Below are 23,133 nucleotides of genomic sequence, written 5' to 3' on the forward strand. Positions count from 1 at the left end.
CTGAAGAAAAGAAGTGCTTCTTATTTATTTGTGGAGGGCAGGGTAGGAAATGGAGGGGATAGAAAGAGAGAGAGATTTTCCCTAGGCAACTCACCTTTATCAGTGAAAAGAAACAAAGCTTTTGCTTATTTTATTTTTTTTAACTGCCTTTGGGCTTTTGAGCTTGATTTAACATTGTTTGTTCCAGTAAGGTAGGCAGCTGATGTTGGATTATATGCTTCATGTTTTACAGTTTCTGAAGGCACGAGGCTGTTTATGGAGGAACTAAGTTTCAAGCATAGTTATTTGAAGTAAATGTGTATGGGGCCAGACTCAGGAAAATGTTTAAGGCCGTGCTTAATCCCATCCTTACTAAAAATAATAATATAGTGTTTAAGCATCTATTTAGTTATTAAAAATGTGTTCAAGTTCCAATAGGACTACACATGCATATATGGGTATTCTGGATAAAAATGATTTCCTAAATTAGAGTCATAGAGAATTGAGCATTTGTTGATGTTCTCTTGGTGATGCTCTACAAAATTATATAGTATGAGGTCTTTCAGTTTTGTAGGGTAAGAATTGCCGTAGCAGATCAAACCGAAAATCATCCTAACCCAACAGCCTGTCCTGATAATGGCAGTAGTCAATGCCTAGAGAAAAATATTAGAATAAAGTTGATGCTTCTTCCTGCATTCTAGCTTTGTACTCTATAGATATTTCAAGCAATCATGTGGGGCTGATAGACACTTATGTACTCTACCTGCATCTGTGTAGGTAAGTGATCTTATACATACTTAGCTGTCATTAAGCATATGGAAAAGATTTTTTTTCTGGAAGATGCTGGTTGTCCATTTTTAACATTGTCAGAGAGATGCAAGTTGACCGCTATCCTGTGATGCAGTACCAGCCACTAAAGTCCTTAATTTTTAATTTTGACAATTGATTTTTGAGTTCTCATAACTATTACCACCACTGTGATTCTTAGGTTACCATTTGCTAATCACCCCAGTCTGAAAAGCACTTGAGTCTTTCAGCATTTTCTTATTTTTAAGTGGAAGCTAAAATTTCACTGGCATCAGTGGAGTTATGGTAGGTAGAAGCAAAATTTCACTGGCATCAGTGGAGTTATGGTAGGTAGAAGCAAAGCCTAACAATATGCTTTTATTATGTTCCTGAATAATATCCACTGCTTTCAGCAGGGATGGAGAGATTGCATCTAGGTAAGCAACAGCAAGAAATAAGAAAAGAAAGGAGAAGGAGTATGAAGAGTGAATAGAAGATAGTCAGACCAGAAGAGGACAGAAATAATATTGGTACACTAGAAAAGAGCTTGGAATAAACAAAACAAAGTAAAATCAAAACAAAACTGTGTGTTTAACTGAATGAACTAGTTCCCTAATTAAATTAGTCCTCTAAACACAGAGGTTTAGAAGGATTAGTGAAACAGAACAGAAGCTTGTAAGCTTTATTTTAAGATGAATTCTAGGAAAATAATTATCTAACTTCAGACAGTTGAGGAATGTAAACTTTTATCACATGATGTATGTATTACACGAAACTATGCATTGCTTTTATTAGAAACAGAATATTTTGGAGGAAGGTTGTTAGAAAATGTTAGCAAAAGAGTTTCACAATATCTATATTATAATCAGGATGAGTCTATTTTGTTGACCAGCTGAAAATCGAGGTCAGTGTTAAATGGGTCAGAAGAAAGTTAAAATAAGTGTTTTAAGGTGAAGGTGAAAAGAAGATGGCAATGTAGTGTTCTGTTTGTTACTTTCCACATTCAGTCTTGATAGTTTGAAGGTGAAGTGATTTGATTCTAACGTTGTGTTTTGTCTGAGAAAACATTTCGAACATGTACTTTTTGAAAAATATGCTATAGCTGTGGCCTATATTATCTTATGAGGCAGCTAGTAATGAATGTAGCGCTCTCACTCTTAAAGATTCTTTAAGATTCTTTTCAAATGCTTAAAAGCAGAGTCAGCAAGATCAAGGCAAGTGCTATCAAGACTGGGAATAAATCAGACAATCTGGACATAGACCTGAAACTCCCAGAAGGTGGTGATCTCCCAAGAAACACTTCACTTGACATGCTTAAGCTCCATCATGTTTTCTGCATTCAAGTATAAATCCTTTTATAATGAATAGGAGAAAGGGTAGCAGTAGTTTTAATATCATATTTCCCCAGTAAAATAATAATTTTACGCACATCCAAATCCACCTGCAAAAAATACCACTCCCTGAAAATCCATTGAAAAGCTGGCTTTTAATAGATGTCCTGGTATTTGACTTTATCTCATATTATCGCTCATTTTATTGAAACGGACAAGAGGCTTGCTTTGACCAGGGAACACACCAAAGAAGTTGTACAGAAGAAAATATCTTATGATCCACGTTGTCCCGAAAATGTTTATTCATGAAAGTAGCCTTTATTTGCACCTCTGGTCCCACCACCACAATGAGATTACTGGTCCAAGTAAGGGCTTGTAGGATCAAGTGCGATTATTATTCTAGAGCAGAGATTGCTCAGTCTTTGTGAAATTAACACCCATACTGGCAAATTATACAGAGCTGGAAAGCTGCTTCTAATTTACATATAAACTGTCTTTACTTTTTCAAACAAAATAAATACTTCTGGGATCAGACACTCTGACGCTAGAAATTGTCATAGCTCCAACAGCAATTTACATCACTGAGAATTTGCCCCACTGCCAACAATGGGGATAAATGAATGAATGGAATTTAATTCTTATCTGAGTTCATTTAATGATGTCATGTTTGCGGTTCATAAACTAATCCTTCAACTCCAGGACAGCCATGGGCAGTGTTACAGACAACATTTTCAGCCGCTCCATTGCAGGATTTTCTTTAAAGTGTGCAGTTAAAAGCACTTTTACTTCTCTTGACAACCTGCCTATCCATTTTATTATTGTCATTGCTTTCCCTCAGGCTCTGCCAAGAAGTTTGCACTTACAGCTTGATCAAATTACATGCTTTTCCTTGATGTGAACATGTAAAACATCATTGTGCTTGGCTCGGGAAATAATAACAAATTACAGAATGTCCCTGTTTACGTCATTGATCTGAATCCAGTCCAAGCCAGTACTGACTGACTGTCATCTCTAAATAACCCATAGGAAATGGGAGTGGATCTTAAACTTTTTAAATTTATAAATAAAATCTTTCTTGAGTATGAATGAGAGGAATCTAAAAACTCGCATATGGTGTATTTGAGCTGCAGCTGAGCTTCAGTGGAAAGGGAAAAAGATTTGCAGCAGATGCTGAACTTTAAGACAGCTTCTGATTGACAGCAGCATCTCAAAAACAGTGAGGAACAGAGGTTGTTCCTTCTGGGATTTTACTTACCAAATGGGAGCTTTAGTTGTTCTCCCAGTCACCATTATGATGATAATATTCCAGCTGATTAGGTGTCTAAACACAATGGCAATAATCATAATAGTAGTATCGCACAATAAATAGCAAGGCAATAATTTACATAAAAAGTACTACTACCACTTACCTCTTAAAATGAGAAATTGAAGAATATCTCAACAAGTCTGTGCCAATACTACTCTTCTCTAGCCAGTTTTAAAAGCTCCAAAAAGATAAATGAGACTAGTGAATCCCAGTTGCTTTTTACACCAAGCTTTGAAGTAGGCCTATCAAGTCTAATCACACAAAGCAGCTACACCTGAAAAATACAGTTAAGAAAAAGTTTGAATGATTTGGTGTATTAAAAAAAAAAAAAAAAAAAAAAAAAAAAAGCAAACTTTCCTTCTCTGGTAAGTAAATCCTACTTTTCCTTCAGTTGGATTTCACTTCCTTGTTATTTGTGATATCAAAATTCTTGCATGAGCACTCTATGCTGGGTCATGAGCTTACTCAGTCTTATGCACGTTGATACCCCAATTTTTTCCATCAATATTATTTTTAGGGGGTGGAGGGCAGAGTTTAGTCCACATACACAATGTTAAAATAGAAGCACTGTCCAAAATCCTTTAAGATTTATGTGGTTTTACATTAAAATTATCAACTTGATATGATTAATAATCTTTGATCCCATGGAATTCTTCCAGGCAATTCATTATGTAAATTAAATATTTAATATTTTATCATTATTTCTTAGAATGCATATCATCTGAGATATCATATATGATGATGGACCATACTCTTGCAAATAAAAAGGTCTGGCTGCTTGCCAAAACGGAACTGTCTGTGGAGTCCTTCAGAAATCTCCTTGACCTCCATAGCATATTTTAAAGTACTAAATAATAGTCATTAGCTTTTGTAGCTCGGGAGTTTATAAGTTAAGCTCATCTACGTCATGTTTCAGTTACTGTCGCTGCAATATTTCTCTTGCAATTTCTGTTTGATTTCCCATTAAAAATCATTGCATTGTTTAATATAACATTTAAGCTAATCTCACATTACAAATAAGTTTTTTTAAATTTGACAACTAAATCAGCATTCAGGGTAGGAATCATTTAACTTGGTCATGTTTGCAGTGTCAGATTCTTGATATGGTACAAAGAAAATTAAATGCATAGTTCTCATTAACAGCAGTGGGAATTGAATTTGCAACATAGAGGAGAGAAATCTATTCTTATATTAACTCTGCAGGCCAGCTCACACCTAGTATTCATGGAATTCCATCTATGTTATCTACTAATTTTCATTCTCTCAAAAAATAATCTGCTGTTTGACTTGTGTTTTCCATAGCATCAACTGAGTGTCAGCACATAATAAACTATTCCATTTTGAGTCCCCTGAGGGGGAAACTAAAATGCCTTAAAATAAGGTGTTTGGTATTGTAGCAAATGCTATATACAGTGAACATTAATAGAATTTGTGTGAACATTTACTTGAGTCGACTTCATGCGAGATAGTTTTATTGGAGGAAAGTGAGGGCAGTATTCCAGCAGTCACTGTGTGTGGGAAGCAAAGGAGTGGTCAGACTCTTTCGATTACCAGTTCAGGACTAATTTTGTGGCAAAGGAAGCGTTGGAATGTCACAGACTTCTGGAAAGACAGAAAATACTGGTCCAAAAGTAGGTTCTGGAATATCATTCTGAACTCTTCCATTTTATTATTAGCCCTGTGCTTATCTAACCAATACTTGTATGACTTCTGTATTCAGAAAAATTTAATTCTCCTAAATGGTGATAGGCATTTATGAAACTATACTCCTGGCATCATAATGAGATCAGGTAGCTAATTTATCCTAATTTAGAGAATGGGAATTCAGGCACAAAGTTCAAAGTCCATTAGAATTACTGGAGTCTCTTGGTATGACTTGAACAAAGACCAAAATGATGTAATTGTTGGGAATGGTAGTAGTCAATGGGGATGGATTAACTCATCTTTGAAAATCCCTGTATATCAGACAGCATTAAGAGAAAAATTTAAGAAAAAACATAGATGTGTTTGGGGGGTTTGTTATTTTTGTTGTTGTTGTTTTTGACTTTATTGCTACCAACGTGTTCATACTGAGTTATATTTGAAGATCGCGTAGTGAAAAGAGCCCTGTGGAAGAATTAATGGAACTTGTGCTACAGGTCTTCACTAGCATTAACCATGGCTAATCGAATTGTTCTTCTTATATGAGGGAGTGCAAGGAAGAAATGTAGCGCTTAGGTTCCTCATATATATACAGACTTAAAAAGTGTGACTTTTAGATAAAGGAAGATTCATTCTTCTCATCATAGCTGTCAACATTTTACCTCTGACTATATACATTTTAAGAGGCTCATTATTTTCCTATGGTTTCAAAAGTAGGAATCTGAAGTGGAAAAGGAACAGTATTCTTTAAAGTGATGTTGATGATAACCTACCCTTTAAGGCTTAGAATGGGCCATAAAAAGGCAAACCGTGATCAAAGGAGATAATGAAGACTTATCAGAAGATACTGAATTTGCATTAAATTAATAGTTATTGATTGAGAACAGTTTGGCCAGGACCTTGTCTATTTTTTGTGCCTTTCCTTGAGTTTCTCGTGCTTCCTTCTTTTGCAAGGATACACCTGAATTTCTGATTTTGCTCATTTGGCCTGATATTGGGTATGGAGCAGTGGGAAGCCCTTCATCGCCATAAGTTTCTCCTGCAAATCCCACAGGGGGACTATAGGCATTGCAAGTGCAGAATCTTCTGTGCTACACAAGAAGCTTCATGTTCATCCTAGCTTCATGTCCATCCTTTGATGGAAGGTGACATTAAAGCAAAAACGCTAACTCCACTTCTAACTTGCTCTTTTCTTGCCAGAGTTCCCCTTGTGCATAAAGGCTTTGCTGCGTTTCAGTAACTGAACTGAGGGAAGAAAAATTTGTAAATTGGAATACCTTATGTCCGTTAGCCATGAAGTCTTGAGGAGGCAGCTGTTAGGGCAGCAGTAAGTTTGAGGAGTAGGTGTATGAGAACTGTCTGATTTACATGTTGTGTAACCTGGTTCTGAGCTGAAAGTGCATGTTTTTCTCTCACTACATTTTCTACATTCAAAGATGAATTCAGATTGTGTAGATATCTGCAGCTGCAGTGACCATTCTAAAGACACATTGCATGTCTGCAGTATCTTTTCTTTTTTTTTTTTTTCCTCCTGCTGTTTCACAGAAAGCAAAATTGAAATGTAGCAAATACACCTGCTTCGCATAAGAACAAAAGCAAATACAAAAAGCCTGGTATTAAACCCTAGATTTTAGAATTGCAGGTCTTGTCCTGTAATAATTAGATTTTTTTTTTTTTGATTTAACACAAAATATTCAGGACACAGCCTTTCTGTATTCTAGCTAATCTCATTCTGTGTCCTCCTGTTGTACACCAGTTATTTCTTATGGAACTTCATTCTCTTTGCTTATGGTCTCATTTCCTAAACTCTGTCAATATGTTGAAGGTTTTGCTTGTGTTTTGTCTAGGAAAGCTGGGACTAGGAGATGTGAAGCTTATAACTGATATATTGCTCCTAAAATACATATATTTGCAAATGTTCGCTTGCTTCCATGCAGCTTTGTAGCCTACACGGGTTTGCCTGTGCCCTTCCCAGACCCGTGGCACAGACCAGAGCTGGGGGTGTGCGAGGACAGCTCAGAGCCATCACAGCTCCTTATCATCCCCCTGGGCTAGAAAACTCTCTGCTAAATACCTGTGCTAAAGATGTGCCACAGAATGCTTGCCTCTTAAGGGAGCTGATGGAGCATTTCAGATGTCCAGCCAAAAACGTGAAACACCAACGTGACTGCGTGAGGCTCTGCCCTATTGTATGGCTTATGAATTGGGTCAATACTTAGAAGTTATGGACAAAGCAACAGGAACTGGATCAGCTAATTCTGTGGGATAATTTATTCACAGTGAATTATTCAGGCAGACTCCTTAAGATTTTAAGGGGAGCAAAACAAAAATGGGGCTGAGCATGCAAGTCTGAGTGGTCTGATCCAGAACTGACTGAAGTCAGCAGACTCTCAGATGTTTCTTAGGTCTTTGAATCAGGACCTGAGTGAAAGATTTAGCTGTTTGCAAATTCCTTTTTAATAAGTTTTATGTACTAGCTAAAGTAGAGAAGAAATTGTATTGTTTGAGTGTCAGAGGTTGCTTTATTTTTTGTTTTTCTACGCTTAAGGAAAGATGTATTCTTGTTTTTTAAGGTCTTAATTGTAATTATGGTATGCACAATTGATCTCAAAATCAAAGAGTTTGAGGTAGAATAAGATAGGCAGCCTGATGCCTTGAGAAATTACAAATCACTGAGTTAAGCCTACCTGGGAAAAGACAAGCTTATCCCACCCAATGAGACAATCTTCCTCAGGTATTTTACACAGGAACTCTATGCTCTACTAGAAAAAAGAAAAAAAGTAGAACTCTGCTCTGAAGGGCAACCCACCATTCCTAGTGCTCAGAGAATTGTTTCATAAAATAAGCAGCTGCAGAAACCAAACCTGGGAAGTAGTAATTTTTTAATGACTGATTAGTAGCTAGCCATTATTTAATCTGTCAGAAACAGCTTTTATAAAGTATACATGAAATTTCAGTTTTTTAATGCCAGTAATGTATAGTGTCAAAAAGATCTTTCATGTGGTTGATTCAAAACAGCCACCAAAAAACCTGCTAAAATCTGAAGACCCAATTCCAATATTGTGAGCTATGTGTATTCAAGACTTTTGTCCCATTTGTGAAGAAAAGGCATATTAGCAGGACTTTTAAATTTTTATAAATCAGATTTTACTGAGATGATCTAGCATATGAATTGTATAACAGTTTAAAAGCAAAAATAGCAATAAGAGTTGTTTGCCTATCTTGAAAATGCTAGCATGTGCAATATTTCACAGACTCCTCCTTTCCCTGCTGTATTGAGTTTCCTGTCCCAGGTAGTGTTAAGAGTGTTGAGTAGGTTATGGCACCTGTAGGTTTGGGGGGGGCGGTTTATGTTGAGAATACAGTATTTTCTACAGTCTTTCTAGCTTAAAAATAATTAAGCCTCAGTCAGAGGTAAAACCTTGAGCATTTCCAGCTGGAAAGTGTTAAGCAAGTAGAAAAATATTAAGACTCAGTAGAAGTTATGCTAAAACATTACCTACTTTATTATCACTTCAAAACTGGATTTAAAATATTGCCAAGGTTGACTAGTATTTAGACATTAGAAAATGACCAACTTATATGAACAACAGCTTTCATAATTTAACTGCTATTTGTGTATGAGTTACAACACAGTTCAGCTGAGCCTGAGACAGACATCTGGTATGGAAAATTTCAGTCCATGTAGTTCAGGTTGGCAATATCAATCAAGTGCAAAAAGGGTGCTTCATAGCACAAAGCATAGGGTGACCTTAATAATTAGGGATTAAATCTCCATCTATGGTACCTGTCTGGTAATCCATCCATTTATGCCGTGATTCTATATTCCACATTCTGTTAGTTCTGAGGTCCATCTGTATTTACCTTTGAGCAAAACAGCTTGTCATAAGGGAACCTGGGGACTATTTTTCCTTTTTGATATTTTTATCAACTTTCTTCTAGACAGCCATTGCTGGTAGAATTTGCAGATAACTGAAAGAGCACTTCACTGGGTCCTCTTTCTTGCTCTTTTTGAAGATGGGCATGATACTAGCCTTTTTCCACTCATCAGTGACCTCCTCCAGTCATGATGACCTAACCAAAATGAGAGAGCACAGCTTTGCAGTGACATCCGTCAGCTCCCTCAGCCCTCTTGGATGCACTCCCATGGACTTGTTTGCTTGTTTTAGCAGCCCCTCATCGATCTTCCCGTGTCGCGGGTAATATACTTCATTCCCCCAGGCTCTGCTACTAGATGCTGGAGCTGGAAGGCCTGGGAGCAGACCTTGCAAGTAAAGATTCATCAAAGAAAACATTAAGTTCGTCAGTCATTTCTGTGCTTGTTGTCTCTAGGTCTCATTCCCTTTTGCTACTGATATATGTGGGGAGCCCCTGTTTTACTCTTTCACCTCTCTATGTATTGTTAAAACTCCTAGAAGCACGTAATTTTACGTCAGCGCCATCTGCTTCCTTGTCTGCTTTTTGTAGGTAGTTGACAGTGTGCTAATTAACTGATGGTCCTGTTTTGTCCTAGAGGTTAGCAATCTTGGCAAGCAACTCTACTGTGGTGTTGAGGTTGAAAAGACCATCTTCAGGACTGTTAGCTTGGCTGTTTTATGTAAGGAGTTGCTCTTTATCTAGACCATGATTCCCTAACTGTGTTTGGGCTTTTTGGTTTACTTTATTTGTTTTTACAACTCCTTTTTGACCTATCTCCATCGTAAGTAATCTGTTATAACCGAGGACAGTCAGGCCTATAGGGAAAAGGTTATATCTTTTATAAGACCAAATAATACAGTTGGAGGAAAAACAAGAAAGCTCTTTGTCTCAGAGGACTTTCATTAGTTTTCTGAGCCCAAAGCTTGTTCTCTCTCCTGTCTTTATCACTTGGTCTAATAAAAGGTACTACTTCTCTCTGCAAGCCTAGCCTGTTTATAGCATTACACCAGCATAGCTGCAACGACACTTCTGTATGAACAGCGAGAAAGAAGTTTGCACAGTATGAAATAATGTATATATGTTATAAGGTTATCTGTTCAATATAGTTAGTCTGAGCATAGCTGTAATTAGCACCAAAATGGATTGAGTTGAGTAGAGAAAGTTTTTTGAAAGAAACATGACTCTAATAGCTGTTCAGAGAGGGGAATTGAAAATGCCAGTGTATTAAAGGTGGGAATAGACCTGGTAGAGTGGCTTAAACCCTGTGTTCATCAGGGAAATAGCACGTAAGAGATAACTGTGAAGAAATATTGAGGAGATTCTCTTAGCTACTGAACTGAGATAATTATGAATCCCAGTAGCTGGGGGAGAAGGACATTAGTGAATATATTATAGTTTAATGCTTGTTAATAGTACTCTGAGTTTTCAAATCTATCCTTTTTTTTTTAAACCTAGATAAATTGGTTTGGATTTGTTTGGGTGCCAGGGGCTTGGAGCTACTGCTGTTTGTTTGCCAAAGGACTTGGTCAATTTTGATTGCTCAAGAGATTTAAATCTGCTAAAAATTCAAAGTGACAATCACAGAGAGTAGGACTATTGTGTGCTGTGTAATGCTTAGATTGAATAACTATTAGTACTTCCTTTAGAAAGTATGTTGCCTGTATTTTCTTTGTTTATAAAACTGCTAAGAATTGAATTGATAGATGCGGGCATTCACGTTTGAAATCTGATTGTCCAATCATGAGACAAAATGTTCTGTAATAGCAATATACCCAGCCAAACAAACCAGCAGGGATTTTGATTATTGAATGCTCTGGCAAAACTGCCCAGGAGTTCTGTAACAGGAGTTATTAGTGAATATTATTCATGAATAAATCTATATGGGAAAAATAGATGAATTATTCACTTAGTTTTAGTGCATTTTGCGTATAAGCAATGGTACAGATTCTCATTTTAATGAGTTCTTTAATGCAATGAAAAGAGTTGAGCATAATCCCCAGGTGTTGTACTAAGAATGAAGACACATTCAGGAGCTATTCTGGGAAGAAATATAGTTGCATTTGCTAGTGCAGAGATAGGGTTGGATTCCCAGCTAGACTAATGGGTGTTATTGCCACTAAAATATTCTGACTTGCACCAACCAAGAATCTAGCTTTGAGTGCTTATATGCAGGTCTGGCTTTGCAGAACATGATTGCATATTAGGAGTGCAATAAAGTGCTGGTAAAATTAATAATATATAGCTACTGTCAACACATTTAATGAAAGTGTCTAAAGTGTTTAAATCGGAACTAATGATGTGCTAGTAGCCTTCATCTATGCTTTAGAGAATGAATATGTGCCATACCAGGTGCTCTTGACATTTTTTTCTCTTCAGCCTGTAGTAGTGGACTTACAGCATGTTACCAGAGATAGCATAGATGGATGTTCACTTTAAAAAATGAACTTCTAAAACATTACGATTAAAAAAAAAAGTAGGAGAAGTTTGTGTTATGCAACAAGAACACAGGAAATTATACTTAGTTTCTACAGTACTTAAATAGAAGTGCTATACTATATAAGAAATTATTACTGTAGTCTGAAACTATATGTAGAAAGGCATGTGGTATCCATAGGTTCTTGAGAAACAGGACTCCTGGATTCTGCTCCTGGGCTGTGCCTAACATTTGAAGGGATAATACCAATTTTAAGTTGACTTTCCATCTGAAGAAATTTACCTCTTTTCTTAGAAAGGGAGCCTAGTGTAATACCTTCATCAGCATAACATAAGGCTGTCATCCTGACATATCCTTGGGCAGTTCAGATAAAGGGTTAGAGGATTATTGAACATTTCCCATGCCCCAGTAGAACGTTATACAGGGGAGTATACAGTTAATAGTCTGGTAGCTGTCAGGCAGATAACATAAGCATGGTATAGCTGAAACCAGGGAAAAAATGAGGACGAAGTATTTGATTTAGCTGTATCTCTAATGATAATTATGATTACAGTAATAGGTAAAGGCTCCATTACACAGGCTGTTTTACTACTGCAGAAGACAATGTGGTTTCTACCTCAGATTGCTTACAGTCAAATATATCAAGTGGATGCAACTGAAATTTGGAAGCAACAAGTGATCAGGTAAGGTATAATAGCTGTGCCCAAGTAGAAAATTTCAGCCCAATTTTTGATTATTAGTATAAGCATAAGATAGAAAGTTCTCCCTTCCTGAAAGTAGTAGTAAATATGTCAAGCTGGAAAGATGGTTTTCAAATTGTTATTATCCCTTCAAATGAAATCCCCAAAACACTGGTAATGAGTACCTTACTTAGATGGTTAAATAATTATGCCATATATGTCACAGCATGTCCTTAGAAAGAGGCTTTGCAATACTAAACTAATTGAAAAATCTCAATGGTTTAGAATTCTTAAGTTCTTTACACAACTTCGGTATTGTAGATGCTGAACAGAACCTATTGTGGGAATACAGTTTCCTAGAAAATATATTTCCCATTCTTCACAAGATAGATTTATAATACATTTCTGCAGTTTAATTGCTAAGATACATTGCTAATTTATTTTTGTGGCAAATTCTAGTATTATTAGAGCAGTGATTTTTGTCTGTAATAAAAATGTATTTTACTGATTCAGCTATTCTAGAGAGGGCTTATTAGAGGTGTCGGTTCATCTTTTAAACTAATTATTTTCCACAAGGATTCTTTATTAAAGCCTTCAGGTATTTTGCTGCATATGACTTGCCATTTAAATGTTTATGATATGTAGATTGTTCTGACAAAGTTACTTACTATAGTAAGAGCAAGCACTTGCATAAAGCAATGAGTTTGTAAAATCACTTATGCTGTCAGCCATTCCAGTTCTTCAGAGCAATCTACTGAAAATGTTTTGTCCTAACAGGCAAAACTCACCTTTTTCCTTCCCAAAATTCTTTCTTTAACCTTCCATTGTTGTCCAATAGATGATAAATGAGAACAATTTCTTTGCTAGCACTTCTCAAAAACTTCTTAGAAACTTTGTGCATCTGAGTAGTTTCTCAGGCATTTGAGTAAGAGTCACCGTCTGCTTCTATAATACTATGTTATGGTTTTTAAAATTGTTTTTCAATAGTAAAGAATAGGCATATAGAAGTATTTCACATTTCTACCAAATGGTATGCTACCCATCTGAACACTTCTTTAATAAGCATCCTTTTTTTCCCTTCCTGACTTCAGCATGTCAGAGTGATGCTCACTCACAGCTCTGTTTCTCCAACGCAGAAGCATCCACTCCTGTAAGTGGCTCCACTCACCTTTCTACTCTCAGATCCAGCTGGGGTTTCGGTACTTGTGTAGCTACTCCTTTGGGGAGCTCTGATTAGTGGTAAATACATTGGGCTCCAAACTTGCCTTAAACAAAGTATGTTTTAATATTAACAGAAGCAACAAAATAAAGTGTAATATAAGTATTTTTAACAGGTTTTGTACAGTTCATCTCTCAGCTGTGATTGTTGTACAGCATCGACATTGGTAGGAAGCACCATGCAGTGAGAATTGCACTTTGCCGGGTGATCAGATGGCGATGCCTCTGAGGTGTCTTTGGGGGCATCGTCAGAAGACCGTAGGAGCGCAGGTATTGCTTAGGGACAAACCTTTCTGCTACGTACCTGTGCCCTGTAGCCTGTGAAAGGAAAGAAGCTGGATGTATTGTCTGTGCTGATGGTGAGGTTGCAGGGCTGGCAAGTAGGGAGGAAATTGCTTTTGATCGTTATCACTATAACATTTGATTATCAGTGTAACAGTTCTGTCGGGGAGACTTTAGCAAAGAAATAATTTCAGTAACCATTTTTTGATGGTAAAAATGCCTGTGCTTTGTAAATAAAAGGCTAGATCATCTGGGAGAGAAAATCTTGGAAAGGATTATCTTGCATAGAGGGACTCCAGGTATGAGGCAGCCCATGAACTTCCAGGTTCCTCAAAGAATTCCCAATATTTGATGCTCCTGGCCCCACCGTTGATCTTTAGGAAGCCAGCTGTGAACAGATCTGTTCCCATGGTGATTGTATTGAGTAGGAAGATGCTCCCTTTAATAATGGAGATTTGTGCCCACAATAATGTCCTCAAATTCACTTCTGGCCTTTCTGTTCTCCAGTGCCTCATGTCTCATGGTCCAAAATCCCAAAGATATTCTCGCAGCTTTCAGAAGAAGGGGAGAATACTCCCTTAAAAGAATAGAGCCTGCCTGTTTGCCGTGGGCTTTATCCATCCAATGTACTTAAATAAAAGGTCCAGCCTGTTGCTTGGTACTGGTGCTCTGCTTGGTCACTGCTGTGCTAGGTTTTTTGGTTTCTTGACCATCAGTTCTGACTCCTAACAAAACTGCTCTGTATTGAGGGGAAGAAAAGCACCCCACAGCCTTTTTTTTTTTTTTTTTTTTTTTTTTTTTTAAACTACCAACCTGTCAAAAGTATGTAATCCAATTTATCACTTGTAATATCCAGTCCAAAGCGCACTGAAAGCTGGTGGCATTCTAGCTGTACACCCTGTGAGTGTGGGTTATAATGGAATATTTTCTAACGTATCAGTGCCAAAACACTGCTCTGACTTATTAGTTGCCAGCCATCATCAAGTTAGTAAGTCTGTGACATATCCAACTTAGCAAGCCTCTGTTTTTTTTCTGCCAACTTTGAGAATAAATCATAGATTTTAGGAACAGAGTATTGATCTGTGTGTAAGCAAAGGTTGTTTTAAACTCTGTGTTTCCCGTTCAAGTGTCAAGGGAATCTGGAGAGTCAGTGGAAAGTGGTTTGCTGCATTGTCATGTTAGTTTCTTTGTGGTGAGCAGCTTGAAAGCCATATTTGAATGACATCTTGTTTTGGTTTCCCCTTGTCACTGAAGGTCTCCGTTCTCTAGGCACTCTTAGGAGTGCCTTCACACATGCATACACAAAGTGGAAATGCATTATATTTACTGTTCATGTGAATTTCTCACTCTCCATCAGCAAAAATACATGTATCTGGTTTTGTTTGTTTGTTTTGTCAGTGCTGATGCTTTGTGAGCAGATATTTCATCGTTCCTGTGCCTGGGAAATGTGTTGCACTGGCATGTATGAATAGGAGATGCTCTCATCAGTCTGTTTCTCTTTTTCCTTTTTTTCTTTTCTCCTTGTGTACTGCATTTAAGAAGGAGCTGGCAAATCCTTCTGTGCTGAACAGCACAAAGTGCTTAGATGTAACATAAGTTTGAACAGCTTCTAGACAGGTATAAATATTCTCCTAGATATTTAAGGTCTGTGATCCGTACCGAAGAGTGGTGCATGTTCTCACACTACTTCCATACTAATTCCTTCGTCTCGCAAGTTGGTGACAAGAAAGTGAACGTGTCTGAGAAGACCAGCATCTGCAGGTACTCTTCGGGATACAAATAAATATCTTACCACACATGCCTCTCTTTGGCCTTGTATCCGGTATGTGAAAGGAGTGTTTCCGTGCCTGTACATCAGTGCCTTGAGTGATGCAGGAATGAGTTTTTCTGTCTCTGTTTCTTATTCTCTATTTCATGCTGAAGTTTGCAATTGTGTAGCAATGCCAGACATGCTAAATATAAATATGTGTTTTAAAATTAGGTTCTCCTCTTTCAAAAGTTTCAGAACATGTATTTACATGGCATTTGCATTCTGGGAACATTTCTCACGTTTTACCCAAGTCCTGTGAAAACTACTCCTGTTTTTCATGCATCAGGAAAATCACAGCAGCAGTACTGCTCAAGGAGGATTCTGTGGCTAGATAAATAAAGAAATATATCTACTTTTGTGTAAGATTAGATGCTGTATTACTCCATTTAAAATAGGTTATCCTGCCAAAGAAAAGGGAGTTTCCCATATGCTGTACCTAAAGAAATATACTTCATAACAGTTTGCTTCATATGAAAAGAAAACCAAGTATAGAGTTTATTGACAGTCCTGTGCAAGCAGAAGCTGTGCAGTAGCTGCTTATGCTTGGAGAACAGGGTTAAAGAGGTGTCGCTGAGGTTAGTCCAGATGTTTTTTAGCCTTACTGGCCCCGTGTGTACCTAAACACACTGTTCCTCATCAGCCTCATTTAATACAAGCACAGATTTCTTTAAATGAGCACAGGTCTGTACTACTGTGGTTACACAGCTAGCTTTCTTTTTCCTCCCAGCTTGGAGCGTGACGAAGCTCATGTACAGTTTTCTGTGCAGACTTACTTCCAGGATGGACTTCCAGACTGCTAATTCGGTAGCTATATTATTCACCCCCCTTTCTGTCTGCGGCGCTCCTCGGAGCGACTGCTCACGTTGCTGACCGCAGTGCAGTGCGGAGGTAGCCTCAGTAGCGCGGCCCTGGTAGCCGTCTGCTGTGGAAGCAGAGCGTTCAGCGTAGGCTAGTTTACTCTGCTCTGAAGGATGCACTTACATAGCTTATTTGACTGGATTTATTCAGAATCCCGTTCCCTAAGCCCGCTTCTCTCCGAGTGAAATAGTGCTGCTTTTGTTCTATACTATATGCGGTTTTGATTTGTTTATGGAGTGCTGCCCCCAAAATTTTTGAGCTCTGTAACAGTGCAGCCAGTTCCTGTTGATGTTCTGCTTTCTCAAACCCTTTCTGAGAAATCAGATCCCCCCAAAGCACCTCATTAAGCTGAATGGCTACTGAAGAATGTTCTTATAGTCCTGGGGAAACGATGAGAAGCTGAAATGTGCAGTGCACAGTTTGCTGTTTCCTGTTTTCATACGACTCTCTGGGAAACAGTATTTTTCTTTGTTTGCTGCTGATCAGGTTTGATCAAAGGTTTTCCGACAATACAAAAATCCTATAAATTGTGATCTGATAGGAGCCGAATGTAGCAACTTTGAGTACTTTCCTTTTTGATTTCATGGAGATGCAGTGGTGTCACAGCATGAAGTGGACAAAGTTCAGTGATAAACCCTAGTTTTTTAATTTTATTTTTTTAGAACTTACATGATTTAGATAAAAGACATCCTTTGAAACTGTGAAAATGCTTAATGAGGAAGGAGCCAAGTATTTGCAATTAAAAATCAAAGTGACTGTATTTAAACAGCATAGAAACCTGAACTTCCTTTGTATTATCAATTTTCCTAGAATAATGCAGACATCAGTGAGAAAGTTTTCAATGTAAAATTAAAGTGATATTCACAAATTTTACTCTGGTAGCATGAAGGAGAGTGACAGACTAAAGGAGGGTTTGCCTACTGATGAGGAAGGATGCGTGTGCCTGTGCGTGTTGGGGGAAGATTATTACTTTTTTTGGAGGAGGAGGAGGGAGACTTTACGTATATCATTTGATGTTATGTATGTCACCTAATAAACTATAACAAGGTGATAACATGGACTCTAGAAAGTAACATAAACTGTAAAAACCCTGTAAAAGTAGGTGTTAGACTTAACCATTGTCTACCTTCAAAGAAGCTGCTTCTTGCTTTCCCAGCTTCACAACTTCCTGTTGTTCACTGTATGCTCCGAGTGGTACATGGGCAAGTCGGGTTGCATCGTAATATCTGAAAAGTAAACATCTTACTCCTTTTTCTGGATCTCTTTCTCAAAGTTGCATAGGGATTTCAGGGAACAGGTGCGCATAAATGGGAAAGGTGGAAGCAGGAGAAGCAGAGTCATGGAGTAATGTATTCTCTGGAGTCCTGTCCCCCTCGTAACACAAGAGAAGGAGGAGGAGGAGACAGGAGGAAGTGTCCTATGAGAGAGGGCTGCCTGAGAAAAACGGAGATCCAAGGGCTAAAGGAGAAAGAGGAATTGACACAAAGTGATTTGAAGGATGACCAAAGTCAGGTGAAGTGAAAGCAAGAGAGAACTGAGGTGCTTTTACCATCCAGAGCCATAAAAAAGAGCAAGACAGAAAAGGTGCACAGGAGACAGCAGGTAAGACTAAGGGAAAGAAAAGCAAAGAGGAAAGAAAGTATGCTAAAAGTAGACAGAGAAATGGCAAGAGAGATCACAACACAGGAAAGAGCAAGATAATACTGGGTTATGTAACCTGCAGGAGAGTACTGGCTTGACAGAGACTACTTGAGAAAGAGGAGAAAGGGTGTTTTCCAAAGATAAAAGAGAAGACACTTAGAAGCGGGAAATGATGGATTAAAAACACGAATTTCAAATGAAAGGAACACTAGTAATTTAGAGAAAGCAAGCTAGAGGTGAAGGGGACAAAAAAAGTGAGGAACCATTAGAATGACACCAGTGGCTTGGGGACATGATTCATTATCTTTGAGATGTGATGATTCACTATACTTTCCCCAAATCATACCATCAGAGTTCCCCTGGAAACTTGGCCTAGGTGCTAAGCCACACTTCCTGAGAACAGCTATGCAGTCTGTGCCCCCCCCCCCCCCCATATTCAACATTTATTAGTGGTCTAAAACACCCAATTGTAACTCCTCACACCAGTCCAGGTGTATCAGACCTCAAGAAAATACCAGATCAAAAGCTGGTAGGCAAACAAACAAAAGCCACCAGCAGGTAACTTTCCATTAGCTTCTTTATTCAATAAGTAAAAGAAATTTGGACAGTCCCCAAAGCAACATGTTTTATGAAACGTTTCCAGTATTATTATGTCATGTGCTTTGAGGAATTAAATCCTTACTTAGGTCATTTGCACTTATGCCTATGATCTTCTAATACAACAAATAGACCACCTTGACTGCTGCTATTATAGTCCGCAAATTGCTGAGTATAAAACTAAACTTCGGTATTTACATTCTTCTAACATAGCTTGAAAATAGCAGAGCAAGTCCAGGGGCAAGTCATTCTTTCTTGTCTAGAGACAAATTAAAGCAATAAAGCATACTGTACAAAATAATTAACTGAATGCACAAAACTATATAGGTTTCCCTATACAGAATGTAGGAGAAACAAGTACTGCTATACATTATCCAGTTTGTTGAACACAGTATTTTCTGTTGATTTTAACAACTTATTGTTTGCTGACTACTACCTAAGCTCCAGTGAAGGGAGACATTAAACACGGAAAGCTTTCCAATCTCAACAAGCCAATGTTATTAGGAAATTGCTGCAAAGAACAAAAACGATCCTTGTTCCCTTAATCAAGCCCAGGAGCACAAAGGCCCTAAGTTCACTCGCAGCCATCATAGTTTTTGCACATTTGGTTGACCAACCCCTGGACAAAATGACATCAAAATGACAGCTCAAACACATCATTTCTGGCTTTTCTTCTGTGAGACACAGTCTTTCCTTTTAGGATTTAGCCTGTCATTTCCAAGTCACTATTAGACGGAGCAAACACCAGCTTGCTCACAAGAGGCATCGAGGCATCAGACATATTCTGTGCAAAACCAATTCCACGTTCTGCTTGAATTTTGTCCAAACTGGTATCCTAGCAAAATTTATAAATGCTGAGTCCACACATCAAAAAACATTTTTCTTGTTTTTTTTTTTTTTTTTTTTTTGGTTGTGTATCGCATTTTGAGTCTTCCCTGCACACTTGGTAGTGTAGAATTTCATAGCTGAGTGCTGTCTAACAGAAAGCTTCATGACATCTCTTCCAGGTGTTTGAGTTTATTTTATTTTGGAATGGAGCAATGTGTTTTTAATGCTCACTCCTTCAAGAGAGCTGTTGGAGTCATGTTTTGGAAAAAGTAATTTCTTAAACCAGGTAGGACCCAGGTGCAAACTGAGGAGGGAACTTCTAAAGAGCATATAGGTGCTGCAGGCAACGGTGATTCTGTGGGCGACCGGTTTTCATGCAAATGGGTAACAGAGCGTTTCTGTAGCCTGCTTCTTTGGAGGGTTTTTCTGCTGGAAATGTTCTGTTGGACTGTCGGTAGGAAAACCAAGACCTTGGGGTTCTTTTGTTGTTGTTGTTTGGGGTTTTTTTTAAAGACGCTGAGAAAATCAAAGAAAGAGGAGTGATACTAATCCTGGTGTCCTGATCGATTCTAGTTGCAGATGTAATGATGTTTTATCTTTTGGATTTCCCCTGCAGTTTCTCTACAGCGTTTTCTGCTCTTGACTATTTTGTAGTGTTGCTGTGTACATCCAGTATGAGTTCAGAGGTGGTTGCATTGTGGTGCTGGAGGGACTGGTTCCTGCATGGTTTTTTGTATTAGTTTAAGTAACAGAACACTCAAAGAACTCCTGTAGTGACAAGCACTGTGTAAAAGTAATGCATTCACATCAGTATGCTGTTTTTACTTATTTTGTGTGATAGTCCTCAACCGTGACACACCAGGCATTCATGACAGTGTACTTTTCTCGATTAATTGACATAGTACTAGTCTATGTTTTACTCTGTGCCAGAGAAAGTGAAAGCTTTAGGATATGCAGTAGAGTTCACTGATTTCATAGGGAATATTTATATTGTGTGTTTGATCATGGAAGTAGGGGAAAAAATCGGGCAATAAGCTCTATCTTCAAGGCATTATAAATTTTGCTGTGTTCCAAGTTCCATGTAAATCGGTGTCTGGAAATTGCAAATGTACATAAAAATAGATTTTAACTATTTCAGTATTGATTATGAATCACAGACCTTCTACAGTGAATAATTCACATGGGCAAAAATTTCTTCTAATGAAGAAAAGCAGCCCTGTAAAGGGAGGTAAACTGTTGGCTCTGCCAGCATAATAGGAGCGACAAACCATTCAGATAATGACAGTAGAGGGGATAACAACCTGGGAGGTGGGATGATCAGAAGGAGACTGTAAATTGGATATCAAAGGAAGCAGAACATTGACAACTTTTCCTCCTTCGTTGTTCTGTATCTGAATGCAGTAGAGTGAGTGCTGTCATTAAAGTAAATAGAAGAAACTTTATCTGAAGAGCAAAGCACTGCAAATGACAAAATTCACGTGGTATGAAGACAAGCACTGTGCTCAATAGACAGTTCTCAGCACCCATGTTGTTCTACGCAAATCAACCAGAATTAATGCAAGATTGTGTTACTGCCTGATCTGTTCCCTCATTTCAACGATCAGAGGAAGAACAAAAGAAAAAGTAAACGCAGAAACAACAAATGTTTTGCAGAGCTGGTTGAGCCAGAGGCAGAGCTGAAGAGGCAGCTCTGCAGTTTCACAATGCCCCTCGTTTACTGTTTCAACAGCAGTTACATTTGCTCTTGCTGTACTGACACACTCAAATTGTCATCAATAAAAGTTGATTCGTTTCCACCTAATATTAGTAAGCAGCTCCCTACTTGAAATCAATATCAACTTTATTGGTACGGGGCTGCACATTTGTCTTCGCCATGACTATGCTGCATGACAGGAATAATTGAATTGAGAATTAAATGAGCAGTAATTGAAAATAAAGTGTGCCTTTTCAAAGGAAAATTAGTGCTATGCTGAACTTCCAGCAATCAGTTATGGGTAGGGTTTTTTCCTTAAAAAGGTAGAATGGGTCTGGCTAAAAAGTTAATTATATAAATATGTACCCATTAATGAACATAGTTTGAAATGGACTTTAACCTCTAAAGGACTCAAAGGCTCTTCAGAAACTTCATAGTGTTTTAGATTTGGCAAAAGCAGTACAGTATCTGTGATAATTAGACTTTCAACACATTTGGATATGCTAATTGGATCTAAGGTCTAATTAATTTCCTTATGTAACTAAGAATGACAATCACTGAATTAATTTAGCATACTTTTATGCTGAACTTAGCACAGTTTTCCATGTTTTTAATACAGAAAATGTAGACTTTATCAAATGCTTTGCTTCATAGGATAGCAATAATTTAACACACGCCATGTGCAGTGCAAGTACTTCAAAAAACATTCAAAACAAATAATGCATTTCACAGCGTTATTGTAGGTAGCACACTTTAGCAGTTAGGCTGGCCAACTCAAAGTGTTGGACAAATGTTGCCTGAGGTGAGGTGGTGAATATTTACATCTCTATTGCTGTGAACAACCAGGTCGAGGCTTGAAGGAGCAGAACTGGCCCCTATAACCTGCTCTTGGTCTTTGTGATCAGATCTGGATGTGAAGTGAGGAAGTCAGGTGGTGGTTTTTGCATTTATTTAAAATTGGTTATTAGAAGGGTAAGTAATTGCAAGATAGGAATATGATATTTTAATTTTAGTTTCCTCTCATATTCCATTGCTAATTCCAATGATTTCTGCCAGAGTTATGAATCCAGTAGATCCCCCATTTAGTTATTACTTGAAATTAAAGGTGTGCTTAGCATTAGCTTTGCTCTATTCCTTGATAATAAGGAACCTTAGTTAACTTCAGAATGGGAAGAACTAGAACAGCGCTGAGCACTTCTGAAAATGCCACAGAGAGAAATGACTAAATTTTCTAAGGCCATCTTCTATTGAGAAACATATCTTTGTACTATCCCAGAAAGGATTTTGACCTTTTCAGGCTCTCATTTCATAAGAAGAAGTCTTCAGGGAATTGATATGAATATATTGAAATTCAGTAGTTTAGAAGCTACTCTAAAATAGCCAAGGAGACATAATGAATTTTAAAAAAATACTTTAAATGGTTAACTTACTAAATGTTAAATGTGTTTACTTGAAGTTTGTGTTATGTCTTGGTTTGAAAGACCTAGGAAACCTGTATTATTAAATACAAAGGCCTTTCCCATGAAGGTTCAAAATGTCTCCTTAAGAGTGTTTTCTTAATAGTCTGTGAAGTTGCATTCAATGCCAGTCAGCAAAGGTACTCCCCTTCTTTGGCAGACCACTCCAGCTGGCTCAGGCACTCTGCCATTTCTGTGACTTCGTTTTCACGTGCAGTAATGTTTTTCATGTTTACAGTTGTTATTTCTCATTGATTAAGGGTGAATTCTCTGCAAGACTAGTCCTGGTGGAGGCCACCGGGTTCAGCAGTAATCTACTGATGTTAATCTTGTTTTTGTCAGAGAAAGAGTTCTTGTGCATTGAAATGGAGACATGAAAACCACTTGAATTTAGAGATTTAACTTAGATACCCAAGTCAGAAAACGAGCCTCCCTCTGTAGATTTCATACACAGTCAATGGAGAAGATGACTCAGAGCAAGAACTGACACCTGGAGGTGTTTATCTCTTTCCACTGGTTGTGTAAGGAGCTTCTTAATAAGCAATTAGCTTACATGCTGTAAGCTGGATTCTGCTCCAAAGTCCTCTGAAGTCAGTCATGGTCCTTCTGCTGGGTTTGGGATTTAAAAGTGATAATTTTACAGGTTTTACAGAACCTGTAGAAGTTACAGAACC

The 23,133-nt window shown here is 37.9% G+C and overlaps 1 protein-coding gene across 1 annotated transcript in view; it reads left to right on the top strand.

The window, feature by feature from the left end:
• Positions 1-23,133, top strand: part of GRID2 (glutamate ionotropic receptor delta type subunit 2) — a 716,389-nt gene that overhangs the window by 535,610 nt on the left and 157,646 nt on the right. The window lies entirely within an intron of this gene.

The sequence above is a fragment of the Dromaius novaehollandiae genome, chromosome 4 (genome assembly GCF_036370855.1).
Source record: "Dromaius novaehollandiae isolate bDroNov1 chromosome 4, bDroNov1.hap1, whole genome shotgun sequence".
NCBI classification, from domain to species: Eukaryota; Metazoa; Chordata; class Aves; order Casuariiformes; family Dromaiidae; genus Dromaius; species Dromaius novaehollandiae.